This window comes from Dreissena polymorpha, chromosome 12 (assembly GCF_020536995.1).
Source record: "Dreissena polymorpha isolate Duluth1 chromosome 12, UMN_Dpol_1.0, whole genome shotgun sequence".
NCBI classification, from domain to species: Eukaryota; Metazoa; Mollusca; class Bivalvia; order Myida; family Dreissenidae; genus Dreissena; species Dreissena polymorpha.
This window is the reverse complement of record NC_068366.1, coordinates 10,937,546-10,943,618: the sequence shown is the minus strand read 5'-3', so window position 1 is coordinate 10,943,618 and position 6,073 is coordinate 10,937,546.

The following is a 6,073-nucleotide window of genomic DNA, read 5'->3' as shown; positions in this document are numbered from 1 at the left end:
AACGCGTAGAGAGAACGTTGGCAAACAAAAGGGAAACAAATAAAAACAATTATGAGAACACAGCAGACGAATGTTCGTGTGTATAATATTTCTTGTATGTTTTGTTATTTTAATAATGAATGAACTTCGCCGTATTGGTCCTTATTTCGGTATTTGTTGGTATGTTTTCTCTGCAATTGAAAATGGTGACATGAACTAAAATTACGTAACCTTTACATTAAATATTTAATACAGAGTATGCTAATCTCAACTACAGATTTAATGATCTAACATAGTTCGTTGTCGTCTCAGAAGCAGCTTTGTTAAAGTACCCCGGGTCTTCTTAAGTATGCTAAATTAACCCCGGGTACGGAAACACGCTTAAAGTCACCAGGCCATACTCCGCGGTACGCTGCAGTAAATTGTCCATACCCCGGGTACTTTGGAGTATACTTAAGAGTACCCGGGGTACTTTTTTTAGTTTTTATTCATGTATAGCAATATGTTTTCAAATGACTGCCATGTGTTCGTTTTTGCTCTACTGGCCGAAGGCCTGCAGAGCTTATGTCATGGCGTGGTTTCCTTCGTCCGTCCGTGCGTGCGTGCGTTAGACTTTTTCTTGTTTACGCGATAAAGTCCACAGTTTTCATCCGATTCTTTTCAAACTTGTTCAGTGTCTTTATATTAATGAGGACTCTTACCCTATTGAAAATGGTTTAATCAGAGTAAAAAGTCCAGAATTATCTTCCCTTGAATTTGAGAAAATTGTGAAATAAGGCTTGTTTACGCAATTAAGTCCACAGTTTTCATCCGATTCATTTCAAACTTCTTCAATGTCTTAATATTAATGAGGACTCGAACCCTATTGAAATGGGTTACATCACAGTAAAAAGTCCAGAATATCTCCCCTTGAATTTGAGAAAATTGTGAAATAAGGCTTGTTTACGCAATAAAGTCCACAGTTTTCATCCGATTCTTTTCAAACTTGTTCAGTGTCTTTATATTAATGAGGACTCAACCCCTTTTGAAAATGGGTTACATCAGAGTAAAAAGTCCAGAATTATCTCCCCTTGAATTTGAGAAAATTGTGAAATAAGGCTTGTTTACGCAATAAAGTCCACAGTTTTCATCCAATCATTTCCCAACTTGCACAGTGTCTTTATCTGAATGATGAGTCAAACTCTATTGAAAATTAGCAATATCTGAGTTATAAGTCCAGAATTATCTTCCCTTGAATTTGAGAAAAAATGTAAATCTTTAACATTTTGCCATAACTTGTGCAATATTAAAGATAGCAACTTCATATTTGGCGTGCATGTGTATCTCATGGAGCTGCACATTTTGAGTGGTAAAAGGTCAAGGTCAAGGTCATCCTTCAAGGTCAAAGGTAAAAAAAATCAAAGCGGCGCAGAAGGGGACATAGTGTTTCCGACAAACACATTTCTTGTTTGTTTACATATAAAGTTCTATCCTATATAAATTCAACGGATGTTTTATATCATCAAGGGCCAGAGACCCATTGAGAGTGAAGAAAATTTGTCCAACTTATTGTTGAAAAGGAGCCATTTGAAGTTTAAATTTTACGTTTCTTCTTGTTTATGCGATAAATTTTCCATTTTGGGATTCAGGCCCTCGTGGGCGTCTTGTTTAGGTTGTATTCGTTAACTTACTTTTGTTCAAATGTGGTTTAGATGAATTATTAAATGCCTTACACATTAGAATAAAAACATATAACATTTGAGTTACATTAAATAAAGTTTATAACGAAAATAAAAGAACAAAATTTGATTGTTTGATTGTTGTATCTTTTAACGCCAACGAATTCATTCGCTCCCAATTATCGACTACAGTTTACATGTGCCATCGGTCTCGCAACGAAAGCTAAGAAAACAGCTGTCAATATTTCCCCAAACATGCACTTAAGAGATTCAATGTACCCGATGAAATATGCATGAAACATGTAGAAATTACTCTCTGTTACAAAGAGTTTGCCTGACTTATTATTGGATTCATGTCGATGTTCGTGTTGTATGAAGCTCCCTATAGGGAAATCTTAAATGAGCATTGCGTTCATTCTATGCGAACTTTAATTAAAAAATAAACAAAAGCTAGAATGTTCCTATCTGAGTGTCCCCATCTGAAATAAAACTTTAAATTCTTAAAAAAAAAACCGATAACCTGTTTACCTCGACAACAAATATTAAAATTAAATGGAAAAGCCTGATAAATACATTTATATAATTAGTTGCTTTGCAAGTTTAACTTATTAATTTTAAACTTCTTTCGTCTGACTTCATTTACGTGTAGCATTTATTGAGCGTTTAATTTGTAATGATCTGTCAGATTTTCAATATTTACAGCTCCATGTGCATTATAAATGTGATCAAATTGTCTTAGAATAGCTAGAATATACAGAAAGTCGGTGCCTTTACATATGATTTATACGACTCAAGTGTTGTATTAAGTTACTGCATCAATTTAGAAAACATCATTTGCATAGAAAGTAATTTCCTTTACTTTGGGTAAAATGGAAAAAAATCTTTTACAGAAGATTGCATTTTTCAAATACAACGGAAGCTCGTTTACTAAATTTAAAAATAGAAGTGTTGTAATTATTAATCAGAACAGTATAAATATTTATGATAACATCGTTTCCTACCGCTATCATTTACACATCACAACAATTTATAACAAAGTGCTTAGTTGCTTACTAAAGCTATTTTGTGTTCGTTTCTTCTTTAATTGTGGACGATTGAAATTCGATAATTCTCCTCAATTGTGACTGCATTGCCATATGGAAATCATATGTTAATTACAGTAATTATCTCAACACAATTTACATATGTTTAAGAGTTATTACGCCTAACTGTATTAGACAGTGTTTAATGTTTACTAATGTATACAATAAATATTAAACGCATATAAACGGCATTCTTAACGATACGATCGTGTTTAAGCCATCATGTTTTATGTGACATATATATACAATAACATTTTAAACCCGTGTTAAAAGACATTCGATTGTTTTATAACTGTAAGTACTCCTGAGGAAAACGTTTTATCTGTGGGAACTTCCGGTGGTGAAGATTATGTTTTTCCTAAACAATACAATAATGTCACAAATATCTACATTTAAGAGTTAGATATTTTATTTCTTTTTATATTTATTTTAAATTCTGCCTGAACAGATAATAAAACAGCGATACAATAAGTGTACGAGATATCTAAGTTGCTATGAACGCTTGGTGTATAAAGTAAATAATGTTCGATGTCCGCTGTGTGTATCGGTCTCTAATTTAATTGTCGGAAATATAGCGGAAGAGAAAGACGAAACACCTGCTATGACAGAGCAAATTGTGCGAGAATTTATTGTAAGTAAGCTCAAGGTGACAAAAGAATAAATGGACAGCATGCGGTTCGAGAGGGTGCACAGAATGGGCCAGAAGCAAAACCAATCAGCAGGGCGGGGTACCACCGGGGATAGAAACAAACAGCGCCACCGCAGCATTGTGTTCAAGTTTTGTTTTTTCAGCGATAGGGAGCAGGTCCGTGGTAGCAGCAGGATCTTAAAAGGTTCACAGTTCTACGTCACAGAACAGTTCCCACAGGAAGTTGCGGCAAAGAGGAGGCGATTATTCCAAAGGGTCAAGGAGGAGAAACAGGTCGGACGAAGAGCGTGGGTGTCTTACGACACTCTGTACATCGAGGGCAGACCCGTAAAAGACGCTAAAGGACGGGCCGGATGGGCTCAATTGTTTAGTTTGGAACTGTAATGGTTTAAGTACTTCCAAGAGAGAGAACCCAAATTTTAGTTCATTTATAACAAAGTACGATGTAAAAGTTTTAATTGAAGCTTGGACTGGTACAAATAGCTGATAGCTAAAAATTGATCTTTCAGGATATCACTGTCATAAGTTTTATAGAAAAAATAGACACAGGCATGCTAAACGAAACAATGGTGGACTTGTAATTTATGTGCGTGACAGCATCAAGGACGGAATATCGATAATAAAAAATACACACGACACTTTATATGGTTTAAGTTGGATAAGCACTTTTTTAATAATGAAAGCGACATATATTTTCAGCAGTGTATATGTGGATCGACAATTCACCTATTGCTAATTTGTTTGATGCAGACTTATTTGAAGAGGATATTGACCATTTTCAATCATTAGGCATAGTCATGTTTGATGGAGATTTTAATGCTGGAACTGCTTGTAAATCAGACAGTATCATTTGTGATCTATATATACCTGATATCGATTCTGAAGACTATATAATTGACACCCCATTACAAAGATATTCGATGGACAGCGGCAGTAACTCTTACGGGAATAAGTTGTCAGATATGTGTAAAGGTACCAGTTTAAGGATTGCATAATTTTCAATAATTGAGTGTAGTACAAATACTGCATCTACTGTCGATCAACCTTTCTGAAACCAAATTGTGCATCAGAAATGGTGTTATTTTCTGTGCACCATTTTGATATACGTTGGTTCAGTACACATGTAAATAACTTAGCAAAATTACTTAGTAATACCTCTATAATTTTTGACATCAGACTTATCGCACTTTTTATGTAAGGGGACAATAATACCCTTGGTCCATGCAACTGGGAAATTTCCCGTATTTTTCAAAATAATATTGAATATCACTGTAATATGACCAGCTAAAATATCAAAAGCTTCTATGAAATATTCATTTAAGAATTTATCTGTACCTGGCGATTTCCTTGTTTTTAGAAATTTGATAGCTTTACAAACTTCGTCATATGTGATATAAGAATTAATCTGTATCAACTTTACTTATCAACTATTTATTAATTATTTAGTTATTTTGTTTTAAAGATCCACGTATGAGTAATTATACATTTGTAGACCACACTCGACAACAAAATAAAGGTTGACAAGATTTTGATATATGAAAGTCGGTTTGTTACGGGGAAAATGATTGGTTGAAAACTGACCCAAACAAATAAATGTAATAGCAGGCATACACATATACCAACAGTCATAATGTGTCACCACTGTGACAAAATTGTTACCGCAGTGACAAAATAGATATCACCGCGGTGACAAAATTGTTACCGCACTGACAAATTATCATCGCGATAACAATTGTGTAACCGCGGTGATATCTATTTTTAGCTGTTGGAGTATTTGTACTTTTGACCCAAATGGTACGGCATAATGATGTTAGATATTCTACAGCTAACGTAGCTGTATACGGTGAACTGGGTAGATACCCATTGTATATTAACCGATATGTTCGTATTATAAAATATTGGATAAAGTTACAAAATAGTGATAACTTCATTACCAAGTAAGTTGTAGAAGATGCTATGTTTGATGTAAGTAGTAATAGAACGAATTGGTTTAGTAGAGTTAAGAACCTTCTTACACAATACGTTTTTTTATATGTTTGGTGTAGTGACATACCTATAAATGCCAACCAGTTTATTTGTACATTTCGGCAAAGGCTAATTGATGAATATTTGTAACAATGGCAAGAAAATGTTACAGATAGTGGAGTTTTAACTTTGTATAAAACACTTAACCTGTCACATGGATTTAAATCTTATCTAGATCTAATTGTGTCGAGAGATCTCAGAGTTGGACTTATGAAATTGCGTATATGTTCCCATAACTTGAGAATACACACTGGTAGATACGAACACTTTGATAGACAATTACGTATTTGTCAAATATGTTCTACCAACGAGATCAAATTGCATTTGATGTTTAAATGTACAGCATATGCTCATTTAAGAACAATTTATATAAAAAGTTATTATAGAAATAGACCCAGTATGCTTAAGTTGATACAAATCTGAATTGTTTATGTTAAGTAAATATATATCTGAAGCTTTTACAATTCGCAATGTAGCATTAATAGATTTATAACACTGGTCATTTTATACAAGACAACAGACAAGTCATTGATAGAATACATTATACAAATGTATTTATTTGATTAAGCTACTAGTATTTTGATATAAGATTAGATTATTAGATTAGAATCAATTATCTTATATTTTGATAAAAGATTAAATTATTATAAGATAACATTATAATTTCATAATAATATACT